The following is a 17,288-nucleotide window of genomic DNA, read 5'->3' as shown; positions in this document are numbered from 1 at the left end:
GTAAGTAATATGCATATGTAGTGTACATCCTACCTAAACCTCCGGCATGGATGGCCTTGGGCTAGATTAGACGAGGCATCCTAAGAAACACTGACCTGTTTTTGCTGACCAAGGTTTTAAGTGGTTGTTAGTTCCCTCCAAAGCCTCTGGCAGCTGCTGAAGCTAGAGCAGGTTGCCTAGGGAGAGCAACAGATGGAGCGTGAACCCTAAGTCCTCCCAAGTTCCCGCTCTGTGTCCAGGTGGCCGAGGCGCCCGTGCCTCCAGCGCTCGCCCGAGCTGCGCGCTGCTTTCCTCTCAGCTCAGGAGCCCCCCCGCGGGCGCCCCCAAAGCGACCCTCCCGGGGACACCTGCGTGCACCAGCGAGGCCTCGCTGCCCTCTGGGGAACTGGGGCTCACCTGGGTCGCTTCCCCCCACCCCCTGCTCTGCCACCAGCAGTCCCAGAAGCTGTCTCGGGAGTCCCGGAGCAGATCTCTTCCCTGAGCCCAATCCGAGGGCACCGTCCTCCCTCCAGGACTCCCTTTCTCCCCTCTTCCAACTCCGTGCCAGATGCCGCCCTCGGAGCCCCGGGAAAACTGGCCCACCGCGGAGAAAGGGTTGCGGGGGTCATGGGGTGGGCGCAAACGCACCGAGGACGCTCTCAGCCTCCGGCACCCACTCCAAACAGGGAACCGGTTCCGAGCTGCTCGGCCGTGGATGGCAGGGTCGCCTCCTCCTACCGCTCCGAGACGGAGGAGGTACTTCTCGCCTCCGGGAGGCCAAGCAGACGGGCGGCCGCCGACCACTGGCACCCTCCCCGCGAGCTCCAGCCCTTTACCTGGGTACCGGCCTCGGCGGGTCTCCGGGGCGCAGCACAGGGCGCAGTGCCCCGGGCGGGTGGTGCGGGGAGGACCGCGGCCGCCGCTCTCCCCTGCAGCTCCGGGCCTGCCGGGCGGCTATTTATCCGGGGGCCCGGACCCGGCCCCTGCCGGAGTATTGGGCAATCGGCCCCGCTACGCGCTGCCCCGCGAGCCGCCGCCCTCTGCCCCCGCCGAGCCCCGCGGCGGCGGCGGCGGCGGCGGCGGCGGCGGCGGCGGCGGCCACGTGGAGGGAGGGAGCCGGCCCCTCCTGTGGGCTCCACCTTCTCGTCGTCCTCCTCCTCCTCGGGAAGTTATTCCCTGTGTTTTTCGCCCCCGTCTCTCGTCTTTGCGGGGCACCCCGGCCAGTCTGAACCGGTTGTGACTGAGCGAGTGGGGAAGGAGGAGGAGGCGGAGGAGATGGAGGTGGAAAGGCGGGCGGTAGGGGCGCTGCTCTCGCTCTCGCGGCTCCCGGCCGGGCCGGGCCGGCCAGGCGGAGGGAGGGCATCGCGGGGGCCGCTGCCCGGGCCCGGCTCCGGCCCGGAGCCACCGAGGCCGCGGGAGAGCTGGGCACCGGCGGCCACGGGCCCTCTCGGTGCGCACGCGAGCGCGTCCCCCGGCGCCGCGGCGCCCCGCCGCCCACCGCGTGCCCGCGCCGGCCCGCCCAGGACAGTGTGTGCAGTTGGAGGGAGCCCGGGTCTGAAGATGAGTGCGAGTCTCCCCGGGTCTCCCAGGATCCTGGACGGCCGGGCGCCCTCCTGGCCGGAGCTGTATCCCCAGCTGGCAGCGATCCCAGAGAGACGGGCACCAGAACTTTGTGGAGTCGGTGCTCCTGGGCAGTGAGAAGTGAGGATGCCAAGTGCTGCCCTTTGTGACAGCTCTGTGGAAAAGGGGGGGCGCCCCTGAAGTGCACACAGTGTGCCGAGGGAGAGAGGCTGCATCTGAGGACGTTTAGTCTGTATGGCAGGTGCAATGCACTCCTATCTTCAGCTGAAAGGTAACGAGCGTGAGTGCTGAGATTCCCACAGTCGCTGCGGCAGACTGGGGACAGTCCATAGGTAGGTACCTAGGGCTTAGCAGGTGTGGCAACCCCGTAAAGTCATGTGCACTTTTTGTGTTCCTGTGTATATAGGTCTTTCTGAGAAGGGACACCATATCTTCTACCAGCTTCTCAAAAGGGGCTGGGACCACCCAACACCGAAATGAAAATTTCCTTTAGACACTGAACCTCCCCTAATTCTGACCTAGACAAAGGGTCTGACCTTTACACCTTGCAAAGGGTTGGTTTCTCAAGTCCAAATGAAGCTGCATAAGCTTCCTGAGCCGCGGGTTTTCATCTTGCCCACTTCCAGAAGTCTATGTGAGATGAAAGTTCCAAAAAAACCTGTGGACCCTGGCCACACTGGCCAGTGTTCTTACAGGTAGGAAAATAGCAGTTCATCTATTTGTCTCACATCATTCCTTTCCACTCAATTTACCGACTTTCATTCAGGTTATGGGGAAAAGAATGGCCAGTGCTAGTTGATATTATTTTGTTTTGTCCTAAGAGGAAGAAAGATTAGAGGGAAGAAAGTAACAGTAAGAATCAGAGGAAGGTGGTCCCAGAACTAGTTTCTGGAAGGAAAAATGGAGAGGGGATCCAATGGGGGCTTCTCATCCTCTTCTATTTTTGACCTGGTTTGCGGTTACTCAAGTGCGTTCACTTTGTAATAATGCATTGACCTGTACACTGATCATTTGTGTACTTTTCTCTGCTTGTTTTGATAAAAGATATTTTTAGAAAGCTTTTTCTTTGATTCAGATACCCCCTAACCACCAGAGCAAATATCTTCTTGATAGTTGGTCAAACCAATCAATGTATATGAAATTACATTTGGGGGACAGGGAAACCCTGCTTGAAAAATATTTCTGTGTTCACCAGTGGGTTTCTGAAGTTGCCATGTCCCTGTTCTCATCTCCACTGAGTTTTCCCAGATTTCTTTTTTTTTTTAATTTATTTATTTATTTATTATAATTAATTAATTAATTTTTATTTTTGGCTGTGTTGGGTCTTTGTTTCTGTGCGAGGGCTTTCTCTAGTTGTGGCAAGCGGGGGCCACTCTTCATCGCGGTGCGCGGGCCCCTCACTATTGCGGCCTCTCCTGTTGCGGAGCACAGGCTCCAGACGCGCAGGCTCAGTAATTGTGGCTCACGGGCCCAGCTGCTCCGTGGCATGTGGGATCTTCCCAGACCAGGGCTCGAACCCGTGTCCCCTGCATTGGCAGGCAGATTTCTCAACCACTGCGCCACCAGGGAAGCCCTCCCAGATTTCTTATAAAGAGAATGTGTGACCAGCATTCCCATGTCTGCTCAGCCAGTCTACGCCTATCAACTGAGAACCGAAAATTAGCTCATTCTGACACCCAGCATGGTTCCAACTTTAGTGTAAGACTGAATTCCGGGGTCAAAAACTCAAAATGGCTGGGGATCCAGACTCAATAATGTCGTGAATGAAGTGGGCAGAATGCAGCCTGGAGAAGGCAGGGAGCCTGGAAGCTGGCTGGCTGCTGGAGGTGGGGGGCAGGGGGGGGAGGCGCCCCTTGGCTTAGGAAATTATTGCCTGCCTGGAATGTGAAAATTGCCTCCACCTTCTTGTGAAGGTTTACTGTTCAGTCGCACCTCAGCAGAGCATTTAGACAGGCGAGAGAACTCAGAAATCTAGTCCAACCTTGACACTTTACCTATGAATGGAATTTGACCCAGAGGAGCCACGGATGAGTTCCTGATCAACCCCTGCCCCAGGACAGAGCGCGGTGGGGAACAGGTTTTGGCAGAGACAGACTGTGCTCTCTCCTGTGCTTCTCAAAGCAATCTCAAGTGGTTGAGTATTGTTAGCTCCATTTCACAGAGAAGGAAACTGGAGTTGAGAGGGTTGTTAACTTGCTAAATCTCTCAATCGGTAAAGACCAAAATGACCTCTCGACCACCCAGAGGTTTTATTCGCGGTGACGTGAAGATGCAAGATCTGCTTGTGAGGGGAGGGTCAGAGAAGTTCAATACTGCTGGCTCTACAGTTCTGTGCAGCCCCTGCCCTTCTGGGTCTCTCTTGCACCCAGAAGTTGATGCACTTTCAGCAAGGTGGAGTGAGAGGAAAAGGTGGGTCATGAAATAAACTGGATTTAAATGAGCCTCCCTTGGGAAAAAAGAGACCTAAAGGAAAGCATTTCAAGAAAAATTGATACAGAGGTGGTACCCTGAAGGAAGGCCCTTGTTTTTTGCCTTGTTAGTTATCATTTTGGAGCATTTGTTAAGAAGTCTGTGATTTGTTAAATATTGTAAGGTCCCCCCCTTCTTAGACTATCTGCTGCCTCAAGCTTTTAGAGAATAAGACGGAGAAATTAACCTAAAATCGCTCTGCAGTCCTCAGCCCAGCAAGGGAGCCAGAAACATGGAGGACAGAGGCAGGCATTGGTTGGTAGGGGAGGGTTAGGACATTTGCACAGCCCCTGAGACGCTAGACCAGAGCCTGCCCAGCTGACCAGACTTCCCTTCTCGACTTAGTACATCAGGGCAGGTTTCTTCTCTTTTGTACGTCTTGTTCTTCCCCTGTTTATGAATGGCAGCACAGCTACATAGACACTACACTTTGACGTAAAAATAACTTAAAAAAATAGACTTTAGAGTTTTTATAGCAGTTAGCTCAGAGATCTGAAGATCATGCTATTAATTTCCCTTTCATTCACTCACCCTCTAACAGATAAAAGATCAGAAAACAGTAGAAGTGGATTAAACCTTCCCCCTCGTGCTTACAGAGCTTTTGTTGAAAAGGACAAATTTTCAAATGTCAAAAATGACCTTAAAGACACACTATATCATTTTTTTCTTGCAACTCTCCAGAATATTGTTTCTTCTTTTTCTTGCCTTTTCTTTCATCATGCTATCTGGCTTAAACGATTTTTAATCTTAGAGGAAGGGGGGGGAAGAGGGATAAATGCTATTCTTTGAGTGCCTGGTAATTGCCAAGAACTATGCAGTCTCATAAGCACAAAGCAATCTCATGTGGTTAAGTATCGTTATCTTCATTTTATAGATGAGGAAACTGGAATTCAGAGAGGTTACGTTACTTGCTGAGTCACTCAATTGGTAAGTGAGGGAGTAAGATTCAGGCCCTGGCCTGGCTAATTGCTAAGCCTGTGCTGTTCCCAGTCTACCTTAGAAAACTGAGTCAAGGCTGGTACAAGCTAATGGAGCACTGTCTTCTCACTTGTATTAACTCATCTAAGGCTCACAGTAAACCTAAAAAGTAGGTGCTCTTATTATCATCCACATTTTGCCAGTGATGAAAATGACTAGAGAGAAGTTAAATAATTTAACCCCAATCACACAGTTAATGAGGGGTAGGCTAGGTTCAGATCCAGCCGTCCAGGCTACAGAGAACCATGCTCTGAACCACCACCCTGTCTCATGAAAATGGAAATGAGAAATGTAAAATTACATAGAATTTACGTCTCCTTCTGTGTGTGTGGGGGGGGGGGGGGACACATATACACACTTTCCACTTTACATCCTTCTGACCTGCATTGCATGGTTTCAAGGCCGTAACCAAAAACAACCTACGTCTTCACGAATACTGCTTCCGAAACACCCAGTTTATCTCCAGGTGTTGGATTGACAGCATCTGTAATGTGCTCATTGTCTGTCTGCACAGCGAAACTATAAACTCCCGAGAGCAGGTACCAGATGTGTCCTGTTCGTCACTATTCCCTAGAGCACAGTGGCAGCAAGAATAGAACTTTGCTTAGTGAGCTTTCATTGAATGAAGGAATGAAGAAATGAATGATCAAACAATCAAAGGAATGAATGCATGCTCGAACTGTCAGTAATATACATATATTTTTTTTTTTTTGGCTGCACCGCACAGCACATGGGATCTTAGTTCCCGGACCAGGGATCGAACCCATGCCCCATGCATTGGAAGGCAGAGTCTTAACCACTGGACCACCCGGAAGTCCCTCTGAGTAATATTTTTGCTACAGTAGATCACTGAAATTCTTCAGTTGCCTTACTCAGCCAAGCTCTATTCTATTCTAAGTAGTTACAATCAGCTCACTGAATCCCATAGAGCAACTACTGCTTTTTACTCATCTTATAGATGGGGAATTAAGACCCCCTGAGGTTAAGTGAGCTGCCCAAAGTTGGGGCACCAAAGCGGCAGAGACAGGAGGTAAACACAGGCAGTGGGAGCCTAGCACGCCCACTGGTAAGGCCAAGCTGTGTGGCCCATCACTGTGCTCGTTCACAGCTCTAGCCCAGGATCAAGCGCAGTGCTTGACACACAGTAGACCCTCCATAAACGCATTGAAGGAGAGAAGGAGGAAATTCCCTCACGTGTCCAGGACAGTTTAAGGCCATTTCCCACATCTGAATTCACTCATGGCATCGTGTATCTTACAAATTCAACTTGTATGATCTATGATGTAATCACACTAGATAACAGATGACCACGGAAGGGTTTACTTCCAAACATAGGCTGCCCAGTTCAAATGTACCAGTGGTTCCAGTTTCTTCTTGTGAAAATACAGGTGCAATTGATAAATGTTATTTTTAAATGATCATAAGACCATTGAATTGAATCTTTTATGAAGCAGTGCCAATTTTTTAAATATGCCTCTGCCTCAGTGTCTGACTTACGTGCATTAGATAACAAAGTTTCAGACAGCTCCAAACCATATTTCAGGTCAACATGGCAAGTTTTGGCCTTCTTGTCTTCTTCATTACATGACATGGGAGAAAAAGCATGACCTCTACTCCATGTTCAGGGTCTGTTCACTCCAAAATTTGTGGACAAATACTTTGCTCCACGGTTTCAGCATGTAAACATTTTTTTGGTCACCTATTCAATATGCTACAACTTTGGTTTGTTGGGTAAAATTTAGAAGATGGTAACTAACCCATGAAACAAAAGTTATAAAGAAAAAATGTAAAGTCAAACATGTTCCATAAGAACATTTGAATACAGATGGAAATTGATGACTTGATGAATGAATTTCCCCCATCCACCTCCCCACCAGGGCTGTGCTCACGCAGAAAGGTATGCTCACCCTATCCCTACCACCCACCACAGTGTAAAGCTTCTTATACTTCCCCATCAAAGTGCTTGGGAGTTACTTCAAACCATAGGAAAAACAACCAGCTGTAGAAGTAAAATGTGTTTGAGATCTTCTGCTTGATTTTAAAGAGGCATGTGAATCCTGCTTTCTCCTCAATAGCCATATGTATTTTAATTTCATCATAATGTTTAATATTAATAATTACCTATTTAATTTATATATTTGTTCAGATTAACAATTTAATATAATAATAGCTCACATTTTTAAGCAATTAATATATGCAGCATATTGTCAAGGCACAGGCAGGAAACAGAATTTATCCCAGATAGCCAAGAGAAGGAATCTTAAGGGAAAGAATATCTATAATCAGATATTTAAAGCAATGTGGACAACATTAAAGGAATAAACAAGAGACACCCATACTAGACGGTGGGAAGTGATTACTGCTCCTGGGCTTTAAGTAACAAAGGGAAGACCTAGTGTTACCAGTGCCTGGAGAGCAGAACCTGCAAAGGAGGGACCACCCAAAGGGAGTAGGAATTGGGAAGAGATATCATTTTATTGCCAGAGACAAAGAGTCAAAGTGACTGTGGAGAGAATACCACTACCTCTCTCTTTGCTCTCAAATCTCTTGGTGGCACCTACCATTGGCCAAAGCCAGGCAGAAGCCAGGCCCCGAGGGAGCCCACGAAATGCTGCCCACAAGGGGTCAGCCTCCTGGGCACAAAGCAGGGCAATGAAGGCGGACATCGGATTGGGCTGGGGAGAGTGGCAAAGAGAGAACGAGCAGGCACTGTGCTGCGTACTTTGCGTACATGTATATATCCCTGTGAGGGAGGTACCATTTCCCTCATTTTACAGACGAAAAAACAGAGGTACGCAATTTCAACCAAGGCTGTCTGACTCTAGATTCTGTGCTCTTAATCACTACACTATTTAACCAAGCAGTATTAAAAATAATGTCTTAAAATTACTTACCTAGTTTAAAAAAAAAAAAAAACTTAGCTTGTAAAATAAATGCTCAGTGTTTGCCGCATGACTGTGACTTTACCATTGCTACTTCGATCACTTTGCCTTAATCTCATCAGCAATTTACCTTATGGTGAGTCTCATGCATTTTATGTTGATTCTGTGATCTGCAACTTGCAACCCATTTCTTGAATTCTGGAAATGTGCCTCGCTTGTCTATAACATAAATCTCCACACATGGACTAAAAGAGCTATACTGTCAATTCTTACTTATTCACTCTTCAAATAATTCTTAATCATTTATGCTGTGTCAGGCATTATATGAAAACAAAGGGTTTTGCAATCTGGGAGGGAAGACTGTCAGGTGAATAATCACTAGAATGTGCTAAGTACCTCCGTCATGGTACTTGTGCGACCTTAAGAGAACAGAGAGGCGGAAACACTGCTTGGGTTGAGAAGGGGGCGTTCCAAGACTGGGGGAAGAGTGTTTGCAAAGTCTTAATGGAGTAAAAGACTCCCAGGCTAGGGAACTACAGTGGATAATTACAAATGATTCAAGGTCAGAGTACTTGTAGGAAGTGGGAGGTAAACAGGAATAGGGCTTTTGATTGTTAGCAACAGCTCCCATCTCTTGGCAGGACAGCATGAAGGGAGAACCCAGGACTCCGGTCCACTTGGAGATCTAGCTGGCAGGGGCTACAGTGCTTCATCAGGAAATGAATGGGCTCTGTCTTATCTTCTCCATCCTTGCAGGGTTTTGTTCAGGATTCAAAGTCCCAGAAGAGAAAGTGTGACTGGCCCGGTTTGGGCAATGTAACCAGCTCACTCAGAGGAAGACAAGGCACTTTGAGAGGACTCTCCAAAAGCAAATTGTGATGTTGACTAGCCTAAACACAATAAATGTCCTCTACAGTGGGTTAGACCCTGTGTCTCTATATGAAGGCGTTCTCCAGGAAGCAAAGAGGCACCACTGAAGGATTCTAAACATTGGATGACGTGGTTGGCTTTGTGTTTCAAAACCATCACTCTTAGAAACCACGTTGGAAGATGGACTGGGAGAGAAAGTGGTCAGAGGCTGATTTAACAGCTGAGGCAAAAATATATATTTGAAAATTTAACACCTAGAGAATTTTGAAATAAGGGGACCAATCTGAGAGATTAAGAAACGCCATGTAACTGATGGGTGTGGGGATTAGTGGAAAGAAAGGTTGGGGATGGATTCCTGGTTTCCCCTAAGAGCTTATAAAGAATTGCTGTAAAATTATGAGAAGTGTGCCTCCCACTGCAGGATCCTCTAGAATAGTCCAAATTTCAAATATTGAATCTCATTGTTCTAATAAAACATAAAAAAATTTCCAAGAAACTCCAATTTAACATATATTTCCAAGATTTCTTTTGCACTTGGATATGGTAGAAAGTTCTTCTGTCTGACTCAAATTTCCTGATTTATGGTTTGGATAATATGATCATAGGTGGGTGAACATATGCAACAGAAACAAAGAGCAAGAAACCTATTCAATACCAGTATAGTGAGTAGTGGTACGTGCAAAGTACATGCCAAAGTTTTACTGGAAAAAGGCTTGTCCTCACCAAGAAGAGTCAGGGTTGATTATTAGGTTAAAGTGACCTTAGAAGGAAGGGGCCACATCCTTTGGCAACACCAAGCAAACATCAGTCAAACCCCAGATGTACAGCTGGCTCAGACAGAGGCATGCCAACAGCTCTAATATCCACAACCAAATCCATCAGTCTGTATGTAAAGAAAAACCACTACATTTCTAAATCTAGAGTGGTATGACCCACAGTGTAAATACTTGGATTGATCACACAGATGCTGGCACCCACCAAGTGAAAGCTGAATTTACTCTCAACATCATGGACAGCAATAATTGTGGACATTTCCTTCCATGAACCTGGTCCTCCAGACATCCTTGGAGGCTCAAAGAGGCTGCTTTTGAGTATTTCAGCACTCAGGATACTTTGTGCCCTGATTATTTCTCTTAGTTACACGCGGTCATGCATGTTCTTTTGAGACTGCTGAATTTGAATCAGAGTCTTAGAACTAGTCAAGAGGCCTTGAAGATCAGCAGGTAGAGCCTCACACTTGCTGTAGCATTTAATCTACTAAGTTTTCAGATGAAGAAACAGAGACTCCACGAGGCTGAATAATAAGAGGTGGAGAGAATAGAGGATAAGAGCACACAACCTGAAGCCTGACTAGTGATTAACTCTGTAACCTTGAAGAGGTTCCTTCTCCCTGTGCCTGTTTCCTCATCTGTAAAAGTGGGAGAATGATACCTATCTCATATGGTAGTTGAGAAGAATCAGTGAATTAAACCACATAAAGTGCTCCAAATAGCCTAACATAATAAGTGTCATACAAGTGCTTGTATTCATGAATATACCAAAGAACCCCACTACAACTGGGAATCTGATCCTACCTTTCCTATACACAATTAGAAGAAGAAAATTCTACTCATTCACAAATTTACAATGATTACGAATAGTTGTCATATACAGTATCCTTTAAGGATGTCTCATCAAAACCTGCATCTGAGTTCTTGAAATTCACTCAAGAAGAGCTCCTATAGTGACAAGCAGGTATGATAACCAGCCCAGGAAATCAACAAAGTTCAGTGACACACAAAGTCTGAAAATTAACCTTTTTACCAAGTAGACCTGAATCTCTCCTCAAGGGTTGCCCGCACCCCACACCACACCAATATTTCTACAACTTGGGCCCATCTTCTGTCAACTATGGTCTTAATGAACTGAAGGGATGGATTTTGACTTAGATGTCATTCTTGGCAAGGCTGTTAGTTCAACTTTTCTTTGGCTGGCCAAGATTATTTTTCAACAAGTTCTTTAGCCCACAGTGTTACAGTATACCACCAAAGAAATCAAGAAATGAATATTGCTGTGGGTGGGAAAAGGAATACCAAATGGAACTCCTGTCATGCTGATAATTGTAATCTACAACACGTTTGATTCACTAAGTGTGGCAAAAGAGTATATTTTATAAGAAGTTTGCAGCTGATGAATACCAAAGGCCAAAAACTCAATCTGCAAAGAGACTGCTTATGAGCTATGAGAATCATTTGCACTACAATGTACTCCTCCAACCACACGACTAATAAAGTGAACTTCCTAGAATCGAAAACAGCACAGAAAATATCCAGCACCTTGAACATGCCTGGCTTACAGTAGGTATCCAGTGAAAATTAATTGAATAAATCTAATTGCCATCAATGAAAAAATCTGATATTAACTTGGATCTTTATTATGTGACCTAAGGTACTTGAAAGAAATGTGAGGAATTTCTTATGTAGTTAACTCTTTGATATGAAATGGGTAAAAAGGAGCCCAAAGAATGAGCTCTGATTGCTAGATAGCATAAAATAGAGATTTAAAGAAAACAGATGAAGTTTTAAAACTCAAATCAAGAGGAAGGGAGCAAATATTTTCATCTTTAGCCTTTATTTCATGACCTACTGTTTAACATTTGAAATCCTGAGGATTATCAGGGTGACCAAAATGTTCTTTTTCCTTTAGAGATCAAGAGAAACCTTTTCAAGGATCATAGATGTGGGGCATCTGCTTTGTAAAATAGTCCAGCAGTTCCTCAGAATTTAAAGGAAGAGTCACCATACGACCCAATAATCCCACAAGTTAGTGTATACCCAAGAGAAATGAAAACATATGCCCTTGCAAAAATTGGTACATGAGTGTTCACAGCAGCATTATTCATAATTGACAAAAATAAAAACAATGCAAATATCCACCTACTGATCAATAGATAAATAATATGTGGTATATCCATACAATGGAATATTATTTGGCCATAAATAAGCCAGGCACAAAAGGCTATATATATTGTATGATTCTTTTTTATATGAAATTCCCACATAAAAAGTAGATTAGTATTGCCTAGGGCTGGTGGGAGGGGTGGTTGGGGGCAGGTTAGGTTGAGGGAAAATCGGAAGTAACTGCTCATGGGGATTAATGGGTACGGGGTTTCTTTTTAGGGTGATAAAATTGTTCCAAATTCATTGTGGTAATAGTGGCACAACTCTGTAAATATACTAAAAAAAATCATTGAACTGTACATTTCAAATAGATAAATTGTATGGTATATGAACTATATGTCAATAAGGCTGCTGTTAAAATAAGCTACAGCAGATGCAATTTTAGCTCTGCTTACAGTTTTTAAAAAGCTGTCCTAAAAACACAGCTTTTTCATTCATCTAGTAGAGCCATGAAGCTCCCTAGCATTGTGACAAGTTAGGGGCCAGACATGATCAGCCTGGAATAATCATGGAAAAATTGCAACCCCTGGAGAGAGGATTCCTTGTTTAAAGTAAGTTGTGATGTGCACCATACAAAGGACACAGAACATCAGAGAGTCTCACATTCTCTCTTTATTCTGCCATGAGAAAGTTTCCCTAAACCAGAGAAGTTATGTAGAAGCTAATCTTTATCAATCCTACAAAATTAACTCCCCACTTCTTCACTAAGCTGTAGTCACACTGGCCTTCCTAAAGGTTTGCTGAGCTCTACCTACCGCAGTGCCTTTGTACCTGCTGTCCTTCCTGTAGGAAGTCCTCACGTGTCCCCAGATCTCCACCTGGCTGGCTCCTCATCAGTCAAGCCTCTGCTCCATTGTCGCCTTCTCAGGAAAAGTTCCTTAGCTCCTCCTAGTTAAAATATTCTTCCCCCCACATAAACCCTCCCTCTCATGGCTCCACTTCGCTTTCTGCACAGCATTTGGCACTATCTGAAACTCTCACGTGCTTATCAGTTTGTTGTCTGCCTCCCACGGCAGAAGGCAAGCTCCCTGAGGATGGTACTGAGCAGCACCCTGTGGGGATCCTGGGCACAAAAGCCTTCCTGTGTCCCCCATTTCTTGATTACAGGAAATAGGCTTCATTCAGCCTCCATGACCTTCCCTGAGTTCCAACCAGCAGCTTCAAAGAGTTGCTAATCAGGGAAGGGAGGGGATTCGGACAAGGGAGAAGCAGTCAAGAAACAAGAGTGCAGCCTTGGGGCAGGGTCCTGGTTCCCCATCAAGGGATACACGTAACAATATCTTTGAGCTGTTTTGCAGATACCAAAACCCCCACCAGGTGGAAGAAGTTAACGGTCTGCTGCCCACAAGCACGTAGACCCCAGACAGGTTGGAACCAGAAGTTTGATGATGCTGACTCCCAATTACCTCACCACCAACCAATGAGAAGAAAGTCCACGAGCTGACCACGCCCTCCTCTTTGAACCATTACTATAAAACTCCTCACTACCACCTCTGGGTTGGACACACAGTTCTGAGGGCATTAGCCTGCTGTGGCCCCCTTTTCCTGGCAAAGCAATAAAGCTCTTCTTTTTACTTCACCCAGAAGTCTGCCTCTGAAAATTAATTTGGTGTCAGGGTACAGAGGCTGGATTCGGCTTCACGGACAGGAACCGAAATATTTCCCTGTGCCTACAAAGCTAGCAGATGGGCAGTGAGCACTTGATAAAGATTTATTGAGTAAACGATCTCCATGGGGCAAGTCACAATCAACTTTGTAAACAACATCCGAAAGGTCAGCCTCTGTACCCGCCACACCTCAGACAGGAGTCCAGGGACACTGGCCCTTCAGGGAACAGCCGCCTCCAGGCTGAAAGGGCAAAGGGCTGAGACTGAAAACCCAGTTGGCCACCGAGGACTTCCTGCGCTCCTTCACTCATCTTCCCTCACCATGGTCCCAGGTCAGGTGGCGGAGCAGCTCTGGGGCCTTTCCTGTTGGTTTATAAATAAGTCTAGGCTCATTGCTGGTCCCAGAGTGGCCTACGTGGCAACGTGCCTTCAGCTTGCTCAGCAGGACCGCTTGCAGGAAGGGCAGCGAACAACAGCCATGTAAAAGCAGCGCAGAACCACAGCCCGCACCTGTGCGGTCACGTGCGCACCACCCGCTTCAGATCTTCTCTCAGAGGACCTGCTGCAGAGCCCAGGGAACTCTGCTCAATGTTCTGCAATAACCTACGTGGGAAAGGAATCTGAAAAGAATAGATACATGTATATGGATAACTGAATCCCTTTGCTGTACACCTGAAACTAACACAACATTGTTAATCAACTCTACTCCAATATAAAATAAAAATTAAAAAAAAAAAAAAAATCCCTGAAAACCTTGACCCTGGTTTCTACAGAAGCAGTTTGTCCCAATCACGCCCAAAGTTAGGAACTGTCCATTCTAACTCAGAATGGCTATCTGGCTTAGTTTTCTTGTAAGTTATTTCATTCGGGTGAACACTTAAAGAATCACTAATGCTTCATCAACTGTAGAGTACTTGTCACTCAATTCCAGAAAACTCGTGTTTACCTAACCCAGACTGCATACATACATAGACGCCGTGGATATTGTTGCCACTTAGGAAAACAATCCTAAGGTAGGTAGTCACAGGTCCCTTACTTCACAGAGCTACTCCTGTCTTCTTGATGTTTATAACAACGTCTTGTAGATTTCTAGGACTCCTTTCTGTTATCTACCTTCCTGTAGGTATCAGTCCAGTTCATTTAAGAGTCACAGTGTTTCTATGTGATACGTGAAGCTGATGGTATTAATGCCACTTCTGGTTTTTTTCTTGGTTCTGTTTTGTTTTAACACGGGAGGAGTAGGAGACCCAGAGAGGTTAAGCAACTTGCCCCGAGGTCACATACCTGTTCAGTGCCAAACAGTAGGAACACTGAGTCCGTGAGCTTCCCTCCACATCAGCACTTCTCAATGCATCTGAACCACTGGGGAATCTGGTTACAATGCAGATTCTGAATTCAGCAGCTCTGGGGGGTTTGGTGGGGGGGAACTAGGACTCTGTATGTTTCCCAAGCTCCCAGGAGTTGTTGCTCCTGGTGGCCCTCAGAATATCTTTCACCACACCCTTCATAACACCCCAGGCATGTCCATCCTAATACTTCCCCCAATGGCCATTGCACTATTTGGGTATTCGTTCATTTCCCCCACTAACCTATGAACTCCAGGAGAGCATGAACTATGTTGAATTCACTGGTTTGACCTGGGCGCCCAGCACCACACGTGCCAAAAAGGAACTGAACAAATATTTTTGAAGAGTGGAGGAAAAGTGACCTATTTCCAATTACAAAGCCACGTCGACTGCACATTAAGACTCTGATTTCTTACACAAAACAGAAACAGACTCACAGACTTAGAAAACAAACTTATGGTTACCAAAGGGGAAAGGTGGGAAGGGAGGGATAAACTGGGAGTTTGGGATTGCCATATACACACCACTATATTTAAAATAGATAACCAACAAGGACCTACTGTATAGCACAGGGAACTCTGCTCAGTATTCTGTAATAACCCAAATGGGAAAAGAAATTGAAAAAGAATAGATATATGTATAACTGAATCACTTTGCTGTACACCTGAAACACAACATTGTAAATCAACTATAGCCCAATTTGAAAGAAAAATTAAAAAAAAAAAAGAATCAATCGACCAATCAATCAATGAACATTTTTTTAATAGGCTATTCATCAAGTATCCTCTGTTGTCTGGAGTCACATTATGACATCCAGTTGTCATCGCCGGGTCCCCAAATAACATAACCAAATAAAAGCCCTGTAGGTTCAACCAGTTTATACCTACACTTGCCGCAGAACTCTGCCAGGGGTCAGGGGGACAGAATCACATCCTTGGGCCAACGGGATGGGATAACATGAGGTCATTCTAAGGGCAAGGGGGAGGTGTAGAACAGGCAGGGTGATGGAGGCTCGCTAACACTCAGCATCACCTGAGGATGTTGACGACAGCAGTCCTCCACGGACTGTGCGTTTTCCATATGCCAGGCGCTCGGCTGCGCACATTGCACCCGTCAGCTCATGTCATCCTGTTGACAAACCTATGACACAGGCACTTATTTTACATGTAAGGAAGCAGAGACGTAAGGTTATTATACAATAAGCGGTGAAGCCAAGATCTGGACCCAGGCAGTCTGGCTTCAGCATCCGTGCCTCTAACCACATTGTTGACGGCCTGGAAGCACACGGAAAAGAAGCAATTGCCTGAGCCCAGGAGTGACTTGACTGACTTCCCTGTCAACAGCCTGATTAATAGGCTCCAACAAATCCCAAATAGAGGGGCTTGAGGAGAAACACATCACATCCACATTATATCCAAAAGGAAGTGTTCAACAATACTGTGTAGGGAAAAAAAGAGATTCTGTTACAGCAAATGCTCACATAGTTTGTTTGGCTTATGGTTAAATATACAACACCGCTGAAAGGTTAAGTAAGAGTCAGTGAAGTAATAAGTCTCAAAGGTCCCAGATTCCTTTCACACTTCATTAGGTCTCTTATGAAACCTTGCATTAATGTCTGGGCCAAATCTGAGAAGATGGTCATCACATGGACGAGATCAGGATTTTATGAAACATGTGTGTCCAATGTAAAAAGTCAAAAGGACAGAGAGAACTTTGTTTTTCAAAGGCTTAAAGAGCAGAGTTCAACAGTTATATTTTAACACTGTCAGAAAATGAGGGAGTCAAGAAAACTGTGGAAGAGAATGCATCGTCCATTTGGATATGAGAAAAGGGTGAACTTAATCTCTCTTTTCAATAGAAGATTTTTAAATGTGGAATAAGAAAATAAATCAGGGCAATACTAAAGTATAGCCATAGGGTCTTGAATAAAACATTATTGTGAAAAAACGTTGAGCTCTACAGATTGTTTTTTAACCACACTTGTTTAATTATTATTTACCTTTGGAGGCAATATGATATGATGGATTGTGAAGGCCCGAGACCTGGTTCTGCCACATCCTAGGTATGATCTCCAGCTAGCATAATTCTTCCAGGATTCAGTGTGTTCATCTGTGAAATGGGACAACTCACTCCTGCCTCCTAGGATTACTGGGAGCCTTACATTAAATGACATACTGTGAGCATTTAGTCCCAAACAGAAAATCAACACAGGTTGCACCTTGTTTCCTCTCCTTTCTTACAAGTTCTATTTTCCTAAAAGAATGTTGTTTAAGCATTTCTAGTCCTAACTTTAAGTTTTTGTTAGTAGAAACATAAAATTGTGGAGGGTTAAGGAAAACAATCTACCTACACACAGATGAAATGTGTATGTAAGAAAATGAGAATAAACTATTAGTATACAGTATGGAAAGATCATCTTATATTAAGCTTGATGTGTTAAAAATAGAACCATATAATAAACAACAAGGTCCTACTGTACAGCACAGGGAACTATATTCAATATCCTGTGATAACCCATAATAGAAATGAATATGAAAAAGAATGTATATATGTATAAATGAATCACTTTGCTGTATAGCAGAAATTAACATAACGTTGTAAATCAACTATAGTTCAATAAAATAAATTTTAAAAATA

At 45.2% G+C, this 17,288-nt stretch overlaps 1 protein-coding gene and 1 long non-coding RNA gene across 5 annotated transcripts in view; one reads left to right on the top strand and one right to left on the bottom strand.

The window, feature by feature from the left end:
* Positions 1-999, bottom strand: part of SLC16A9 (solute carrier family 16 member 9) — a 63,278-nt gene extending 62,279 nt beyond the window's left edge. For 2 of the 4 annotated variants that reach the window (XM_036829200.1, XM_036829203.1), the window contains exon 1: positions 816-999. The gene's annotated coding sequence lies outside the window, so the exon portion shown is untranslated. The other 2 variants (XM_036829201.1, XM_036829202.1) reach the window with 2 other exon arrangements.
* A 113-nt stretch (positions 1,000-1,112) lies between these two features.
* Positions 1,113-13,037, top strand: LOC118882735. Its single transcript, XR_005016838.1, has 3 exons — positions 1,113-1,801; positions 12,141-12,249; positions 12,997-13,037. It is a non-coding gene; the product is annotated as an uncharacterized LOC118882735 (long non-coding RNA).
* Positions 13,038-17,288: the final 4,251 nt, after the last annotated feature.

The sequence above is a fragment of the Balaenoptera musculus genome, chromosome 16, assembly GCF_009873245.2.
Source record: "Balaenoptera musculus isolate JJ_BM4_2016_0621 chromosome 16, mBalMus1.pri.v3, whole genome shotgun sequence".
Taxonomy (NCBI): Eukaryota; Metazoa; Chordata; class Mammalia; order Artiodactyla; family Balaenopteridae; genus Balaenoptera; species Balaenoptera musculus.
Note: the sequence above shows the minus strand (reverse complement) of the source record. Positions and strands in the feature narration are given on the sequence as shown.